Here is a 20267-nt window from a genome sequence, read left to right as displayed (position 1 = left end):
GGCCAAGTCCTTCTTTCTTTTTGATTAAAAGGTAATAATAATATTTTTGTTCTTTTATATTTTGCATTTTTAATTTTATTTTATATTTTTGTTATTCTTCATATTCTTCCTACAATTTATAAAAAATTTACTTGTATTCTATCATATATAAAATTGTTATTTTTTTTGTCTGAATTAAATTTAGAACTAATTCTTTAGGTGCTATTGTGATTAAAATTTAATTACTAATAATATCCTTTAACCTTATAAAACTAAAAGAAACTAATAAGAACGAGGTTAAAAAAGAAAGATATATAGTAAATAAAATTGATGTTCATAAAAACATGATCTATTTATATATATTAACCTTTTCATTTTCCATTATTGCATTGAAAGATTTATTCAAAGGGAAAAAATATTGCAAAGATGGACTACAAATTGTGACACGGAGGTGGGTACTGACAAACACATAGGCCACCAATGCAAGATCCACTTGCTAGCCTTCCATAATCGCTTTTGCAAGCTTGTATGCACCGCCAAGTAAATACACATATAACTACACTGTCAAGTGTCGCTGTACAACGCTTTGAGGCTGCCTCTGTTATTTTCACTAACCTTTCATTCCCTACGTATACACGTCAAACACATCAAACAATACTACTTGGATACTTGGATTTACAATCTAAACTAAAATAAACAAATAGAAACTTAAAATGTGTGTTTGCTTTCTTTTTTTTTTTTAGTTTTTCTTACAAAAAAAACCCTTTTTTTGTTGGAAAAAAAATCACTTTTTACCCTATTTTTATATAGATTTTATAAATTAATCAGAATTTAAATGAAAATAAGTTTAGAAAAAGGTCTTAATTTTAAATTAAAAAAAATTTATGAATTATATATAAGAAAGGATATTTTAGAAAAAAAAAGTTTTTACCAACTCTCCTCATATTCTCATTATACAGTATATATAAGTATAAATAATATATAAAATATTCTTTTTTTAAAAGTAAAAGATAATAGATAAAAGAGAAACAATCTTATTTCATAAAACACACAAAGAAGATAAGAAAAAATAAACATGGTCTATTAGATAATTTGAACATACCAATGCCAATGGAGAAAACAAGGAGAATGATCAGAACATTAGTAAAGGCCTTCATCTTATGAGATACTTGAAAGTATGAAACAACTTGTACATGTCTATCTATATATATAGTAAATCATATTCTTTTGATGGCATATTTAATTATTTACTATAATTAATTAAAATTAAGATTTAATGATTTTATTGGTCTCTGTATTTTTATTAAATTTATAATTAACTGTTTATAATTTTTATTTTTGGCTGGATCTTTGTATTATTTTTAGTTTTATAAATAGATTTTTTTATATATGATAAAAAATCTAATTAAATTCTTAATTGTAAATACTTTTAATTTGTGAAAATATATTCAGTCACGCTAATATTTTTTATACGAGTAAATACCTAATTACAAAACTAAAAGTATTATAGGAATCTAATTGAATATATATATATATAATCTCCAATACTTTATTTTAGCGATATATAAATACCAAATTATAATCCTAAAATTTGATCAAATTATTGAATATTGTATATTTTTTTTTATAACTTGCGGATAAAGTCAGATACCCGCGGGTTGAGAGCAGATAGAGTAGGGTTGAGTTTTAGTTAAAAATTAATTTGCAAATAAGGTTAAGTTTGAGTCTAAATCTTACTTTATCCTATCCATTATCATCTCTAATATTTGATATCAGTATCATTTCAAAGATTATATCCAATATAAATTTTAATTTTAAATTATTTTAATTATTGTTGACGTTAAAAGTGATATCCAAATATATTCCATTAGAATTGTTCTAATTATAAATTTAATAAAATTATAATGACTAACAGAATAATTAAACTTAAAATAAAGAAAAACGATAAATAGGTCCGTAACTTTTTATTTTGAAGACAAATAAGTCTTCCAATAATTAAAAATACAATAACGACCCTTACTTTTTAAAACGTAAAACATTTAAGTCTCTTTGGTAATGTTTGGTAGAGAGACAGATATTGAGAGACTAAGATTGAGAGATTGAAATTGGGAGACAGAGACTGAAATAAGTCTTAGTATTGTGTTTGATGTAAAGTGGGAGATAGAGATTGAAATAAGAATAAAGTCTTAATTTAATTTACACAAAAAATTAAATAAAGTTAAAATTAATTAATTAAAATGGGATATTTTAGATATAAAATGTTATTAAAATTTCAATCCCTGCTTCTAAAATTTCAATCTCTTCTGTGTTTCGATTTTTTTAAGGTACTGACAAATTAAAATTTTAAAAATAGAAACAAAAATTTTATTTAGTATCAATCTCAAAACCAACAAATATGATACTAAGTTTTAATCTTTTAATTTTTATCTTTAGTACCTTAAAATAAATATTATCTTTAAAAATTGATTTTTTATCTTTATATATTTTAAATAAAAAAATTTAAATATCTTATATTTTAAAAAAATAAAAATATTTTTATATTTTTAATTAGTTAAAAATTTATCTGCCTTCAAATCAAAAAGTTAAAAACATGTTCATCTTCTCCAAAATTAATTACATTTGAACCGAATAAGAGGAGGATATTATTACTCTGAAAGGGGTCAGAGCACGCAATCATTAATTTTTAATTTGACGTATAGTCTTAGCTAATCAATTTTGTATTTTTGTCTTAGAACTCCGTTATTAAGGTCAAACCAAATAATTATTCTTTTCAAAAAAATGTCAATACGTATTCTAAAGACATATTTAAAAAATATTATAAAAATAATTTATTAAAAATTATAAAAAAAATTTATATTTTTAATATATTAAATATATTAAAAAGTTTAAAAAATTTTATTATTATACTCTCAAAATATATCTTTAGAATATAAAAAAATTAAATTCAAAAAGTTATTATACGATTGATAAAAAAATTACAATTAATTTACATTTTCTATTCAAACTTTTTAAAAGAGCGTAGTATTTATATATAGCACTTGTTAACCAGATTTTTCTTCTTACTCTTTTCTTCTCTCTTTAATAATAGGAATATGATAAGAAAAATGCTTAATAATATTAAAATTTTAATCATTTGATAATTGCAAAAAAACCAAATAATCCAACTAGGACAATTATTTTTAACCAGAGTATTGTATCAGCAAACATTATATCATCATATTATTCTAAAATATATAACATTTTGATATTAAGTTGTATACCAATGTGACGTATTCTAGTATCAGTTTTCATACAATTTTTACAATGTTATTTGTGAAAAATACTATATATTATTAATGATGATATCTATTAACACCTAAGGATTAATAATGATAAAATTTATCCATAATTAAAATTTTTTCTATCACATTTTTTTAATAATAATGAAGTTAATTATCTTTTATATCTTAATAAATATTATATATAAATTGTTTCACTTAAAACTTATAGTGTATGTTCTAGAGTTATTGCATTGTCTTTTATCATTTTTATTTTTTATTTTTTTTCTAGTTCTAACTATTTTGGACAATAATATGTCTTTTTTAATCGAAGTTGATCTTTTAGGGCAAAAATTAGAATTTCGTCTATTTTATTAATTAATCTACCTATACTACTTTTATTCCTTTAAATATATAATGTTGGACAAGTTTATAATTTTATACTCCTTCAATTTCATATTAAGTGTCTTTTTTTAGTTGTGTACAAATATTAAAATAATCATTAAGTTTTGTTGAAAATATAAGCAATAAAAAAAATACAAAAATATTTTTAGTATTATTTTATCTCTACCTTAATTATTTAAACTTCTAACTTTCTATTTCTATTTAGTATTTAACAATAAAGTGCATAATAGGAAAAATCAATGAATGGCTTCTTAAAATTAGAAAACAATATTTAATTTGTAACAAAAAAAAAAGAGATAAATTCTTTTGATCTTTTGAGAAGTTTTTTTTCTTTTTTTAAATTATTTGAAAGTAAAAAAATAAATTGGATAAGAATATGATAAAAAAATTTTCTCTAAAATTTTTAGTTATGAATGATTTTAGGTTTTTTTTTTATAAATATTGTTTGTTAAAAATTTTTTGGCCATTCTTATATATATATAAAATATTGATTTTTAATTTAAAAATTTTTCTATAATTTTTTATATTACAATATTTTATAAATATTTTTTTAGATATTAATTAAAGACGTCTATTTTCATGGGTTACAAAAATTTTGTTGCCTTTATCCTGTATGTTGCCTTTGCCAACTTAGCTGATGCATGGATACTGATACGGATACAAAATACGATACGATATGGGACATATTGACACGCGAATTTTAAAGTTTTATAAGATACAGAAACATGGATATATATAAAATATAAAGTATTTTTTAAAAATAAATCGTAATGATATTTTGATTTTTATTGATATTAAAATATAAATTAATTTTTTAATTATTTTTAATATCTTATTTTAATTATATTAAGTATTTAAAATATCTTTTATTTTAATAAATAATAATATATACTATATCTAAATTTATTTTAAAAATATATGTTAAAAATAAGATTGGACACGTTGACATATGATAGTATTTAAGTGTGTCCAAACGTGTTTAAATTTTTTTTTATCTTTTATTAAGATACGGTTAGACACAATAGATATACGTATCGAATGAATGTCGATAAACGTCGTGTCTAAAATATATTTGACACATGGACACGACAACTCAATAAAATATCTGTGCTTGTAGAACCAACTTTTATTGTTACTTTTGATAAATGTTATCTTAATTAGACCGAAAATATTATAGTGTTAATGTCATGATATGAAATGGTGGGAATAACTTTTTTTTTTCTCTTTCTACTATTAATACTATCTTACGTAAATGGTTAATCTTTTTCTTTAGTTTTGACTAATAAATATTAGTGCAAAACACCAAAAATATCACAAATTACAGACAAAAGACTCTCAATTTCTTTTGGGTTAAAGTACTTTAAAAATATTTTAAAACACGATAAAAATATCTCATTTTTAAATATATATTATCAAAAAAATATAAGGATTGAATTTTAATATGATTTTTTATAACCATCATTATTAGAAATTAAAAATAATAATTTTTTTAAAATTTGATAATTTTAAGTTAAGTGAATATTTTTTTAGATACTTTTGTCGATGATAAAAAATATTTTAAAAAATAAAAATAATTCAAAGATCAAATTTTGGTTTAGTTGTTTGCATTTATTTTTTAAATAGTTGTTTAAATATTCATACAAAATTTTGAATAAAATACTTTGCCAAATACAAAAGTCATTTCTCCTTTATTAAGAAAAAAGATAATCTTTGGTTATTTTGATCATATTTTAAAATATTTTAAAAATACTTGTGTCGTTAGTAAAATTAAAAAATTCTTATCAAATATTTAATAATTTAAAAGTATTTTTAGTACTTTATTCTTAATTAAAATTAGTTTTCACAAAAAAAATAGTACGTTATCATATAAATTCAAAATTTTTTAAATTTTTAATTTTTTTTCGTTCTTATTCTTACTATTGTAGAATGTAATTGAATCTAGCACATTGGAAGTCTAGAACCATAGATTGAATTACTCAACTCTACAATACAATCAAATTTAGGGATGTCAACGGGTAGGGCTAGGGCGGGGGCGAGGGATGTCTTCCTGCTTCCCATATCTACTCTCAGATTTGCTCCCCATCCCCATCTTCATTCTTCATCGTGGAAGAATATTGCTCTGCATCTCCATTCCCCACGGACCCTATTTTTCGCAGGGACCCCATTCCCCATCTATCTGATAGTTCTAACTAATCATTAATTTCCATATGATTAGAGCTGCAAGTATCCATCATATACAAAAACAGCAAGATTTTATTCAAAAAGTCTAAATGATACGATGGTGACTTTTTTCGAAATGCGCAGTGGGGGGACGCAACGACGAGCCAAAGGGCAAAGCAGTGGACGAGGTGGGAGACGCAGCAACAGAGAGGAGAATGGACACGACGGCAGAGTTACGAAAAGGAACGCCGCAAATAGAAAGCACGATGCAATGAGGATGATAGTACGGTAAGAAGGGAGAGTAGCGAGGGGGTGGCTGCAGAGAGGTTGGATGGAGTATGGACAGCGTTAGGGATCTCTGAATTAAAAAAGGGTTATGTAAATGAAGATTAGGTGTGTGTGTGTGTGTGTGTGTGAGAAATGACTAAAAAACATATATGAGAAATACCCTATTAAGGATAATTCAATAAATTTATAAATTTTGGGAAATAGCGGGGACGGGGCGGAGATCCCCACTAGGGTCCCCGTGCCTGCCTCGGGGAAATTTTATCCCCTATCCCCATCCCGCGGAAAAAATTTTCCACAGTCGGATCCCCATTCGGGGCAGTCCCCGCAGGGATCCCCGCGTCTCGGAAAGTTTTGCCATCCCTATTCAAATTATGACTTATATTCGTACATCTTCTACACCTCTGTACGCACAACGAACTATTGATAGCAAGAGTGGACTTTGGACCAAGAATAATAGCACTAACATCAGGCCCATACCAAGTCCACACATATTATGCCTCAATACCCTCCCTCAAACTGAGGTGACGGTTCTCACTCACTCTCAGTTTGCACGCAAACTTATTGAAAAGAGACATGACAGTGACTTTGTGAAGGTATTAGCAACCTGCTCCGACGTTAGAATATGGACAAAAAAGATTTATTTTTGATTGACCCTCTTTCACAGAAAATGAAGGTTGATACCATATGCTTGTAGTGAGAACGACTAACCTTGCTCCGCCACGAAAGCACGGTATTCTGCCTCCATCGTTGAACGACTAACCTTGCTCTATTTCGTGCACTTTCACGCCACAAGTTGTAGCCGAGGAAAACACAACCCACTAATCAAACGTTGGTTATCAACATCTGCTGCCCAATCTGCATCAGCAAAAGCAATGAGTCTAATATCGGAGCATTTGTTAAAATTCAATCCATGATTTACCGTTCCTTTAACATAGTGGAGGATGCACTCCACTGCCTTCCAATGTTGGAGGGTAGGGGCGTCCATGAATTGGGCAACTCTATTCACAGAATAGCAAGGTCAGGGTAGGTGATAGTCAGGTATTGGACAACACCGAACACAAATCGATAATTGCTTGGAGTCTTCAAACGCTTTAGAGCTTGAGTAAGATAACTTGAAAGAGGAGACTATCAGAGTGGGTATTGGGCTCGATTGGTGCATTCTAGTCTTTTCGAGAAGGTCAGCTGCATATTTTGACTGACTTAGCATCGCACCCCCTTCTTATGCCATCTTCCTAACAAAATCATAAACGCCTTTAACTAATCAGTGAAAGGCATATCCCCTAATCGCTTCTATTCCTCCTTCAACATCTTCAGGAAAGTAAACCATGAATCCAAGCTTATGAAAAGGTCTTGGTGTAAATTCTGTGAAATTAGCGAATAATTAATCAATAAATTAATTTTTAATAAAAAATTAGAAATGTGAATTTTATAGTTTAATAGGATAGAGCTAATTAAAATAAGAATTTTAACACTAATTTCAAAGAATTCGGCCAGATTGGGCCAAACAGACCGAACCAGTCGAACCGGATCCAAATCGGGCCCGTGGGCCCAACTGACTCATTAAATAAAATGATCTTCAGCCCATCCTTCTTCCCTTGCATGCAAAGAACGCATAATGCTCAGCCAAGGGGGAAGAAGATAACAAAATTCATAAAATCCTTGGTTCCAATTCAATCCTCCATAACTTTTTATCCGAAGCTCCGATTGTAAAATCTGGTTAATTAATGATTAATTAACCCATAAAATAAAATAGATTCTAGAAAATAAGAAATGAGATTTTTATGGTTTAATATGATAGAGAAAATTAAAACGAGAATTTTGACTCTAATTTTAAAAAAATCTACCCAAGATTGGGCCAAACGGGTCAAACCGGGCCAACCGGGCCCATATTGGGCCCTTGACCCAACCCAAAAGCCAATTAAGTAAAGGGCACAGCCCTTCCTTCCCCACATGAAACAGAAACACGCTGATAGTGAGGGGGAGAGCAAGAAACCCTTTTTCCAAATTTCACTTCAATCTTCAATTGATCATCACTTTTGATCCGGAGCTCTGATTGACGAGCCGTTTATGGCCACGCGTTGGGCTTGTCGAGCTCTTCAATTCTATCTAAACAAAACTGTAAGTAAATTGTGTTTTCTTAGCTCCATTTCTGCTGGTATATCAATTTCGGATTTAAGGTTTGAGGAACTCAATTCCTTGATGATTTTCATGTTTTAGGGGTTCACTAGACTTGATTCCTTGTGGACATTACTCAAAGATCAGTGGGTAAAGTTAAGGAAGTTATAAATCCTTGTGGTTGTCCAATTTCATGTGTCCTAGTGTTAAAATTATTCAATTGTATGAACTAGTTGAGTTTATGTTGAATTAGAGTTGAAATTGTCAAATTGGAGTTTGATTGAAGTCTTGGAAAGGCTTGGAAGTGGAGTTGTGATGCTGAAAATCTGATTTTTGTGGTGTTGGAGCCCCAAGAGCTTGAGAAAAAGTGAAATTGAAAGTGTTCCGGATTGAGCGGGGAATCGGCCAAGGTATGATTTCGGTTTCCTGTATCTAAAATATAATGTGGTTGTGAAAACGTAGGCTAGTAGCCCTAGGATAAGATTTGGAAATATTGATGTGGTTTATGGATGATGTGAGTTGTGTTATTATGTATGTATCTTGGTGGATTGTGAAATATTGATGTAATTGTTTGGATGATTTGGATTGAGTGGAATTTATGAGTAATGGTGATAATGGTTGATAAAGCATGTGATGTTGTATGAGATATGAACTATTATGTTTAATTGATGGTAAGGTTGAGGCTTGTGTTGGTGAGTAGGATTGGATGTATGACATTGATATGTGTATGTTCATGATGATTGATAACTTGAATAAATGCTTGAAAAGTTGAATCATGGAGTGTTGATTGTAAATTGAGATTATTGATTTGAAATGTGGCTAAATATGGAAAAATTTGGTGGGTTAATGATTGGATGAGAGGTTAAAGATGTTTGATGCTGGGATAGTTGAGTTTGGTTGGTTTGTGATGAAATTGGAAGTGTAAGTTTTGAAAGTTTGAAATGATGAACTTTGGTAAAATTGAGACTTTGACGAACTTCAACGGACTATATCTTGAGCTATTGTTTTTGGAAATTGATGATTTTTATATCAAATGAAAGATAATTTCATAAGCTTTAAAATGGTTTAAATTTGGTTGAAATATGAATTTTGTGGAAGGAGATATGATCATTGGAAGTTTGGGCCAAAAATTTAAATTCTGCAAATTCTGCAGAATTTGTGATTTCTGGGTTGTGTGCGCACGCACACCCCGTAGATTTTTGAAGCTGTGCGTACGCACACGTCGGGAATGTCAATCTGTTGATGGCGCTAGCACACCTTGTGCGCGCACTCAACCCTGGAAATTTAACTTTCTGTGCGTACGCACAAGCCTGTGCGCACGCACACTCCTGTGCGTACGCACACAACCCTGTTCTTTTCTAAAGCTTCTGTTTTCAAGTCTTTCACATTTCCAACAAGCTTGTAACCTTCCGGGATGTTGTTTCATGCTTATAAACCCCAATTTCATCCTTCAAATCTTAGATCAATATAGAATGCATAGTAATTGAGAGGAAGCTAGGGAAGGGGGTAACTTATGGGCGATGAAAGGGGATATTATGATGAGTTATGATTAATGTTGAGAATTATTATAGTTGTTGAGAATGGTTAGTATTGTTGATGGCTAATAATTGTTAATGAGAATGTTATTGGCGAAGGAATGAGGAGAATTATCTGTTAGAATGGACTATGTATATGCGCATGATTGAATGAGATAGAGGTGCCGAGTAAGAGGCGGTGGGAAATAACCACTCGCTCCGAGTATGGTTTGAGAATGAATGAATGAATGAATGAACGAATGGTAATGATAATGAAAGTGTGTTTATATATGTGACTCCGGGTAAGACGCAGTGGTGTTATCCACTTGCTCCGGATGAGGCTGCGGGTAAGACGCAAGGGCTGTGTTTTGTTGCCGCTTGCTCCGGGCCGAAAAAGTAACACTGCCTGGGTAAGAGGCAGGGTGAAGTTGTCCTCTGCTCTGGATACGCGGGTAAGATGCAAGGGTTGTGGTGTGGTCCCACTTGTTCCGTGTTTGGTGTTCTGTCCAATGGTTAGCTACCAGGACATGTTGGGTTGGTTTTGCAACCGACAGATGAGACTCATCAGCCACTAGGACAGGCATGCATCATATGCATCTATATGTCTTGTTTGGATTGCCTAAGTAATTGCATAACTAAATGCTACTTGATTATTTGCTCTATTTGAATTCTATTTGTGATTTCTCTGTTTATAATAATTGTGTTTGTTGCATTGGGTTCCGTTGGTGGTTGGAAGGTTTGGATGAGTTAAAAAGGAGAGTTTAGATAGCTCTGAAGACCCTAAGCTAGTTGCCTGTTTTCTCTTTATGGTTTAGTTATGTTTTAAGCTTTAAGTATCTGTTGAAAGTTCTAGGATTGCCTTCGGCTTTCCCAGGATATTATATGTTAGATATGTAGGCACTGTTACCATGCTGAGAACCTCCGGTTCTCACCCATGTGGGTTTTGTAGTTTTCAGATGCAGGACAGGCGGCTCCTCGCTGAAGCATGCTGGAAGCTTCTGATGTTGAGAAGATCTATATCTTTTGGGTTTATTTTGGTTATTGGTATTTGTTTAGATACTTATTATCTTCATTTATTATATATATGCTGTATGTATTCCTCTTAGAGGTGATCTTGGAGATTCAGGTTTTGTGACTCTGTATCTTTGGGTTTTCTTTTGGGTTTTCCTATATATATCTATATATGTATAACTATGTGCTCGGGCCGGTTTATCTTCACGAGCCGAGTCTTGAGTTTTGTTACATGTGTTTTGGAACTCTTAGTATATAAATTCGTTATATTGCTCTATCCTGCTTACGTTACAGTACGCGGAGCGTTGCGCTTTTCAATTTAGCGGTTTTTGCTTTATCCTTTTCTTTAAAGGCTCCTAGTTATAAACCTTTTTCACTATATTATATATTGTAATTTTATTTTTTTAGAGGTCGTAGCACCTCGCCACCTCTGTTTTACATCCTAGGTGTAAAGCTCTGTGTGGTAGGGTGTTACACAGATCACCGCACCGTTTGTGGCCACGCGACCGCGGCGTCGAGCTTTACAAAGTCCAGAATATTGTGAGGTAAGGAAGCCACGTTTTCTTCCTCAATTTCTTCACCTTCAGTTTCGAAATTTATGAACAAAGGTATTGAAAATTGTTAAATTTCGGTGTTTAGGTTCGAATTAGCTTGAGAGAAACGCTTAATCTTGCTTCATTGGTGCTTGATTAAGGTGAGAATCCTAGAACTCTAGCTAACTCATTGGTTTTTATGATTTGGGTATTAAATTTTGGATATATATATATGTGTGTGTGTGTGTGTGTGTGTGTGTGTGTGTGTGTGTGTGAAAATGTGAATTAGGTTGGTGTATATGTAAATTGGAGCTTGATTTAATACATTGGAGGCTTGGTGGAGTTTGGGAGTCATTGCCTTGGAGATTTTGGACCTTTGGAGCTGTGTTTAGTGCCTTGGTGGTGTCTCGGGTTATATGTGAAAACCGGCCAAAGTATGGTTTATGTTTCTCGTACTTAATATATAAGGTTTTATGAAAACTTAGGCTAGATGACCATAGGCTAGGTGTGAATGTTTGAATGCGTTAAAATGTTTAGTACCTTGATAATGATTGTTAAGTTTCGGTTGATTTTTAGCTTGATAACTGATGTTGGTGATCGAATATAATGTTATATGGTGAATTAGTGATAATTGGCAAGGTATTAAGAAATGAACATGTATATGTGATGAAGGATGATGATTTCGCTGTTTTGTTGAGTAATTTGTATATGGGATTGTCCATATAAGAGTAAAATTGATTAAGCTAAGATGTGGAGGTTTTGGCATTTTAAAGTGGTATGTTGTTGTGCTGGTACATGTATAGGAAGTGGGAATTAAGTTTGGTTTTAATGAAAATTAAGTTTCGAGGTTTCTGTGAAAAATTGATTTTTAGCCGAACTTCATTGAGTCATAACTTGGCTTCCAGATCCCCAAATTATTTTAAACTTATTTCAAATAAAAATTGGGTTCGTAAAGTTTATTCCGTTCGAAGAACGGATGAAAAATGTTTTAAAATGAAAAAGTTATGCGCGTCGAAAATTTGGAGTTCAAAGTTGAAAATTCTGCAACATTAAGCATTTTTGTTGTTCTGCATAACTTGCGTACATGACCACTGTACGCGACGCGACCAACCTATTCGGGTTGGGTATCTCGCGTATGCGAGTAGGGTGCTTGCGTACGCGAGCATAGAAAATTGTACGCCCACGCGTACGCGTGACCTTTCAGTAACTGCACTCCCACGCGTACGCGTGACCCCTGTTTTTAGCAAATGAGTTTTTGTGTTCTAAAGCTTGATTTTGGAACCTCTAAACCTCTATTTTCATTCTTTTGACCCTAGATTTTGTTAGTAAGCCTAATAATGAAATGAAGCTAGGAATAGGTGGTAACTTGGAGAGGAAGAAAGTTTGTGAAGTGATGATTTAGGTATGAGAAGGAAGGGTGCATATATTTGAATTATGAAACTGGATAAAGAAAAGAATAAAAGTTGCATCTGAGTACTCTTTCTGGAAAGTGCGACCCCAGGAGATGGTGGAAGGTGAGGATCCCCTTCCTTGTTCCTCCTGGTATTGTAAAATTGCCCCCAGCGAGATGGTGGGAGGTTAGGATCCCCTCCTTTGTTCCTCCTGGGCATATAAGAATATACCTCCTGGGTAGACGCAAGGGTTGTGGTTTCGCCCCACTTGCTCTGGGTTATGATCAGTCTATATAAAAGTGCAATTATATGATGTATAAGTGATGATATAGCCATAATGAATGATTTTGAAATGTTTATGAATGAATATGAAATGATTATATGAGATATGAGTTTTCTTGGGTAAAGTGCTGTGGCTTGCCACCACGTATTCCAGGTTGAGACTTGATACTCTGTTGACCCTACGTCGTAAGGGTGACCGGGCACGTATTCCCAGGAATGGTACCTCCATTGAGCAATTTGATATATATGTGTGAAAAAGCTATGCATACACTCATGGGGATGCGTAACGGGGGACAGTCCAGAGTTTAGCAGCCAGATTTGTCGGGTTGGCTTGATAACTGATAGATGAGACTCATCAGCCACAGGACAAGCATGCATCATATGCATATTATTTGAATTGCTTGCTTGTGCATTGATTGGGATTGCCTAAGTGATCATAATATGCTATTTGTTGTATTTGCTATATGTATTACTTGTCTCCTACCTGTGTTTACCATTGTCTGCTTGTTTGTCTTTGCAACTTCACCAGAGATGGAGGAACGGAGGAAAGACAGAGAGAGTTAGGGCTCTAGCTAAGTTTTAGTTAGATTTAAGGAATTGGTTAAGTTTAGAAAGCCTTAGAAAATCACCCTACTTTATGGTTTCTGCTTTAGTTTTTTAAGTCTTATAATCTAAGTGTCAGCGTTCTAGGATTGCCTACGGCATTTCCAGGACCTTATATCTTATGTGCGTGGCATCTTTATCATGCTGAGAACCCCCGGTTCTCATTCCATACAATGTTGTGTTTTTCAGATGCAGGTCGAGAGACATCTCGCTAGGCGTCTGGAGTTCTCCGCAGCGAAGTGGGCTTTTTGGGATTATACTTTATTCTGTTCTATATATATATATATATATATATATATATATATATATATATATATATATATATATATATATATGTATATATGTATATATGTTTTACTTTTGCACCTGACAAACCCCAATTTGACGGGTTGTTTTGCCTTGAATTTAGAACATTTTGATAACCTTTTGTCACATTTAGCCTAAGAATTAGCGTGGTTTTGTTATCTCTTCCATGATTGTGCTTAAGTGTAAAAGCATACTTTTTAAGCCTTATTTTGGTGAATTCTAGTTTCTGTTTGATTCCATAAGATGCCTTGATGTGTTTGCTAGTAATTCCAGGGTTGAAATAGGCTAGGCATGGATCAAAGGAAGCAAGGAAGGAAGCATACAAATGGAGAGAAGCATAAAAAGTCAAAGAAGCAAAGTCAGCCATGCACGCGCACGCGCACAAGGCGCTCGCGCGCACATTGCAGAATCGACCAGGGACGCGCACGCGTACCATGCGCGCACGCGCCGATGCTGGCACATGACCTCATTAATGCAACACGTGCCTGGCGATTTGAGAGGGTTTCTGAACCCATTTTTGGCGCCAAATTGCTAAGGGAAAGGAATAAAAGGATGAAGGATTAAGGAGAAGGCATCATTCATCACTTTCATACTTTTAGATACTTTTCATACTTTAGAAGGGAGGAATAATTAGTTTAGTTTTAGCTTTGTAGTTAGTTTCTAGAGAGAGAAGCTCTCTCTTCTCTCTAGGATTAGGATTAGGTTTAGGTTAATCTCTCTTCTTAGATCTAGGTTTAACTCATGCTTTGATTCACTTTTCATTCACCAATTCCTAAGCTTCTCCTCTTCCTCTTTCTAGATGTGTGCTTTAATAATTGTAATTCTTCATTTTGTTTTGGATATATTGTTGTTCCTTGGTTTTCTTTTAATAATGCAACTTGAGGTAATTCATGATAATTGTGATTTCCTTGATTGTTGTTGTTAATTCTTTACATTCAATTGTAGTTAGAATTCATTCTTGTTGTGATTGACTATACTTTTCTTTTGTGCCTCCCAAGTGTTTGATGAAATGCTTGGTTGGATTTTAGTATAGATTTTGTTCCTCTTGGCCTAGGTAGAGTAATTAGTGACACTTGAGTTATCTAGTTCCTTTGTTGATTGATAATTGGAGAGATTGCTAATTGGTTTGGAGTGCACTAAGGCTAGTCTTTCCTTGGGAGTTGGCTAGGACTTGTGGCTCAAGTCAATTCATCCACTTGACTTTCCTTTAATTGGTAAGGGTTAACTAAGTGGTAGCAATGAACAATTCTCATCACAATTGAGAAGGATAACTAGGATAGGACTTCTAGTTCTCACACCTTACCAAGAGCCTTTTATAGTTGTTAGTTTATTTTCATTGCCATTTACTTTTCATGCTTCTTATCCAAAACCCCAAAATAACTCATAACCAATAACAAGGCACTTTATTGCAATTCCTAGGGAGAACGACCCGAGGTCCAATACTTCGGTTTATAAATTTTAGGGGTTTGTACTAGTGACAAACAACTCTTTGCATGAAAGGATTAGTGATTGGTTTAGAAACTATACTTGCAACGAGAATTCATTTGTGAAATTCTAAACCGTCAAAAATCCAATCGTCAAAATGGCGCCGTTGCCGGGGAATTGCAATGGTGTTATGTTATTGGTTATTGTATATATGTGAATAGTGTGAATATCTTGCTTTTTGCTTTATTTGCTAGTTGTAGAATTTTGTTTCTTTTGTTTTCTATTAGCTTTTGTTTTTATTTTATCTTTTCACCATGAATTCTCATTTTGGCTATGAGTGTGATTACAACTATGTTGTAGGAAATGGGAACTTCAATGAAGATGTGCATCAAGGATGGGATGACCAAAGGTGGGTGGAGCCATATACATATGATCAATCTTCATGGCAACAACCTCCACCAATGCACTATGAAGAAGAGCCATTCTATGATGCATACCAACCCAATGGCTATGGTGAATCTCCTTGTGACTTTCAAGAACCACCACCATATGCCTATGAGTCATATCCTCAACATGAACCTCAACCACACTCACAAGCCTATTTTCACCAAATACCTCCATATGACCCTAATTCATATCCACCATTACAACAACCGTATGAGCCATATGAACCACATATAGAGCCACCACCATCTCAACATCACCACTTCCAAGAGCCACCCCCTCCATGTTATTACCAAGATGAACCACCTCAATTGTATGAAAATTTTCAACCACAAATGTATGAAAATTTTCAACCACAAGATGAATACCACTTTCCACCACAACCTCCCATGGAAGAATATTCATGTCCATCAATCCAAGAGCCATATGATCCTAATCATATTATCCAAGAGGAACAAGAGTCAAGGGATCGTCTCAAGGAAGCATTGGATCATTTTCAAGCAACCATGGAGTGTGTTGTGCAACAAGTGGAAAGAGTGGAGAATATTGAACCACCACAACTCTACCAAGAAGAACCATCTTCCTACTATGAACCCCTCCCCCAAAATGATGAATCCTTCCGTCCACCCCAACCTCCAATGGATAACATCCTTGGTGTTCTTGTTCAAGGGCAAGAAGAGATGAAAAGGGATGTGCAAAACTTCATGGCCGCCTTGGATGCGGTAACAAATCAATTAGCCTCCCAATGCTTGAACACTCAAGGAACTCCCATGGCTACATGTGGAAAATTAACTGAAGAACATAGCATGAAGGAGAGATTGGAAACTCCGGTGAGAAATGAGGGAAGTTGCTTTGTATTGGAACAATTGGAGGAAGCTTTAATTGTTGAAGACAAGGAAGAAGTGGTAGAAGACTTAGGAGATGCGGAGCCTCCATGGGAATCTAGAATTGAAGAAAACCCCTCCAAGATGATTGAAATTGATGCTAGGAAGGAAAGTGCACACCTTCCAAGACATATTCCATATGAAGATTTGGATGGGATAGAGCAAGAAGTGAGTTCCCTTGGTGATGAAGATCAAGCATCAAACCTTAGTGGTGAAAAATCCTTTGAGCATGAAGAACCTTCTCCCAACAAGATGGAAAGCAATGTGGAGGTAAATTTTTCTTACCCTCCCATTTATGACTTGAGTAGGAGAAAAGGTTTATATAAAATTGTTGAACAAAGGATTATAATTGAGAAGTCTTGTGAAGAGGTGGAAATCCTTAGAAAAGGAGGATGGAAATTGAATATGCTTTATCAAAACTCTTGGAGTTGTCTTTGCCTAGGTTGCCATCTACTCCTTCATTTGAGTGGGTGAAATTTATTTCTATTAGCTTTATTATCCCACTTGAATATGGTTTGCTTGAAACGGATGGCCAACTTAGGGAGCTTGTGGGATGAAGCGTAAACGAAAAAGGTTTTGTGGTTGGCGTTGCAAATCAAGGCTCATTATGGTTGATGCATCAAACATGAGATATAAAGGTTGGAGTAGTGCTCAAATAGATGGGTCTAGGAGGATTGTTGGCCACTATATAGAGAATTCACCTTACTCACCACCCGGTTGGACCAATAATGATGATCAACCTCAAGACGGGTATGAAAACAAAGTGTGGGATCCCGGATTACAAGAAGAGGATCAACTTTGGGAGCCCCAAGCTTGTGAAGAACTCCATCAAGACTTGGCTCAATCTATGAAGAATCTTGGGGCACAATGGAGAACCAAGCATTGGTGGAAGTTCCAAGATGAATACAAGCACAAGCCACCTTGATGAGGAGCTCCCCATAAGTCCAACTTAAGGACAATAAACAAAAGTGCTAGGTGGGAGACAACCCACCATGGTAAAATCTTTTCATTTTCTCTTTTGTATATATTGGTAGAATTAGTCTAATTTCATATTTTGTTTAGATAGTTGAGTTTAATTGGTAGTTTAGTATGTTAAATAAGGTTTTATGGTGTTTTGGTAGCTGTTTGGAGGTTTGGAATGCTTGGATTGGTGCAAAAACATAGAAAAATTTTTTTGAAAAACAGAGCACCATCCACGCGTACGCGTACATGGCGCGTACGCGCACTTCCAGCATTTTCGACCATCCACGCGCGCGCGCCATGCGTGCGTACGCGTGGATTGAGAAGTTCCAACCTCCATACATTTTCCAGAGAGTTGTGCCTGCGCCGCGCCGACGTTGTGCCTTTGGCACAAACCTATTTGCGCGCTCGCGCACATGACGCGTACGCGTCACTCTCGGAATAAGCCATCCGCGCGCGCGCGGCATGCGCGCGTACGCGCGGATTTCCTTCCTTCACCACATTTCTTTCCTTCTCCTCTTTCTATTTCTTTCCTTCTCCTTTCTTCTTCCCTTCTCCTACCCCTCATCCAACACTTCCAAACACCATGGATAACCATTTATTTTAGTTAGTTAATTAGCTAGTTAGTTAGTGATTGGTTAGTTTTAGTTTAGTTTTCATTTTATTTTCTCTCTTTTCATCATAAGTGTTGGAGTATTGACTTTGTTTACTATACATTGCTATATCCCTTATTGCCTAAATGCTATTTTAGCATGAATGTTTTTAGATAATCTTTGTTGGATTCTATGATTGAGGTTATATTTTGTTACTTGGTTTTGAGCTCTTCATGCTTACCTTTTGAAAAATACCAAGTGATGAGAATTGTCTTCGAGCTTATAACTCTTTTGAATTGCATGTTGTAGCTAGCCACCATGTGATTTGAATCGTTTTCTTTGATTAGGCAATCTCTTGATGGATAATGTTGAGCATTTACCTTAATGCATTGTGTTCATGATTATATGCATCCACATATGTTTGACTTGAATGCTTTCATGCTTCTCTAATGCTTGTCTTACCTTACAAGCCTACTTAAAGCATCTCAAGCACACTAGGATAAGTGAAGTGCATGCTTCTTTTGTGACATAGCTTTTATGTTAATGTGTATTCTAAATCGCGCAATTTAGAATTCACACACCTAATATTTCTTAATGTCACACTAATTCACTCACTCAATTCTAGTGATTTACCTCATTCCAACAATGTATGCTTCCTTGCTTTTATATCTTCTCATCTTATGGTGTTGTATTTTTGTTTTTCATGATAAATGCACCACAAGAAAACATGGAAGCAAGACTAAGAACACGCAGCAATCCAGAGACTCGCTGTACCCCCTTGCTCATCTTTGAGTGCACCGAGGACGGTGCAAACTTTTAAGTGTGGGGAGGTCGTCCGACCGGTCGGCGATTTTGGGTGACAAATTTCTAATCCCAACACTTTTGCATTTCATTTTAGGATTTTAGGATTTTTACTTGCATTTTCTTATTTTTGCATATGTATACACAATAAGCTTAGTCAAGATAATGAGAATTTTTCAAGATTTCTATCTATAGGGCATGTCAATTGATTTGAGTGAAAAATTTTCATAGAACTTGTTTGAATTATATATATTGTGGAACATGTTTTGAGCTAAGAACACAAGCTTGTGAGATTTGAGCCTAACGGTGTGGTTACATCTTACAACCACTTATTTTTCCTTCTTGTGTGCATTATTCTCTTTCTATGATTGTAATCTTTGATTTGTTTGATTCTTTATTTCCATTATTTTGTGTATTCATGCATTTATATGATTGAGGCCATCATTTCATTTAGCTCCCTTACCCAAATAGCCTTACCTTTTATCTTCCTTTGTTAGCCAAATTTGAGCCTACGTTTAACCCACTTATTCTTTAATTTAGCACATTACTAGCCTTAAAGCGAAAAATAATAAATGTCCTTAATTTGGATCTTTGATTAGCTTAGGCTAGTGTGTGTGAGTATCATTCAAGTGTGGGAACCTTGGGACATTGGGTGAATAAAAGGGTAGTTTTGTATTGTTATTGAAAATATTGAGAATTGGGTACATACTCATGTATTGATCAAATGTAAAAACCTTATGCATTGATGCTCTTGTATATAGAAAGAAAAAAAATGAGAAAAACAAAAGAACAAAAGAAAAAAAGAAAAACAATATGGAAAAGAAAAGAAAAAAAAATAGAAAAATAAAGAAAAAAAGAATAAAAATAATAAAAAGGGGACAAAATGCCCCAAAGTGAAGCTCAATAAGATCAATGCATAAGTGCTGTGAAATGAAAAGAAAATGCATGAGTATGTGAAAAAGTGAGAAAATGGGTAGTTAGGCTAGAACTTAATTGTATAGGATGTCATAGGTTAGGTGGGAAGTCTAAGTTTATCAAAGATTCAAATTTTAAGCTCACTTGACCAAATATGCATCCTACCTTGACCCTAACCCCATTACAACCAATGAAAAGACCTCATGATAATTGTATGCATGCATAAGATATATGTTGATTGCTAGATGAAAAACAAATCTTGGAAAGTATGATTAGGAGAGAATTGAGAGAATCAACCCTAAACACTTGAGCGAATAGAGTGCAAACACATCCGGTGAGGGTTTGATGCTCAATTACATGTTTTCACCTATGATCATCTCTTTTCATGCAAGTTTGTAAAA

The 20267-nt window shown here is 33.7% G+C and overlaps 1 long non-coding RNA gene across 1 annotated transcript; it reads right to left on the bottom strand.

Annotated features, from left to right (window-relative positions):
• Positions 1 to 312: 312 nt before the first annotated feature.
• LOC112740616 (uncharacterized) lies at positions 313 to 1158 on the bottom strand. The gene is made up of 2 exons (XR_003171254.3): positions 1082 to 1158; positions 313 to 604 (listed from the first exon to the last, which is right to left on the bottom strand). It is a non-coding gene; the product is annotated as an uncharacterized lncRNA (long non-coding RNA).
• Between the last annotated feature and the right edge of the window lie 19109 nt (positions 1159 to 20267).

Source organism: Arachis hypogaea, chromosome 14 (assembly GCF_003086295.3).
Source record: "Arachis hypogaea cultivar Tifrunner chromosome 14, arahy.Tifrunner.gnm2.J5K5, whole genome shotgun sequence".
Lineage (NCBI taxonomy): Eukaryota > Viridiplantae > Streptophyta > Magnoliopsida > Fabales > Fabaceae > Arachis > Arachis hypogaea.
This window is presented reverse-complemented; position numbering and strand designations above follow the sequence as displayed.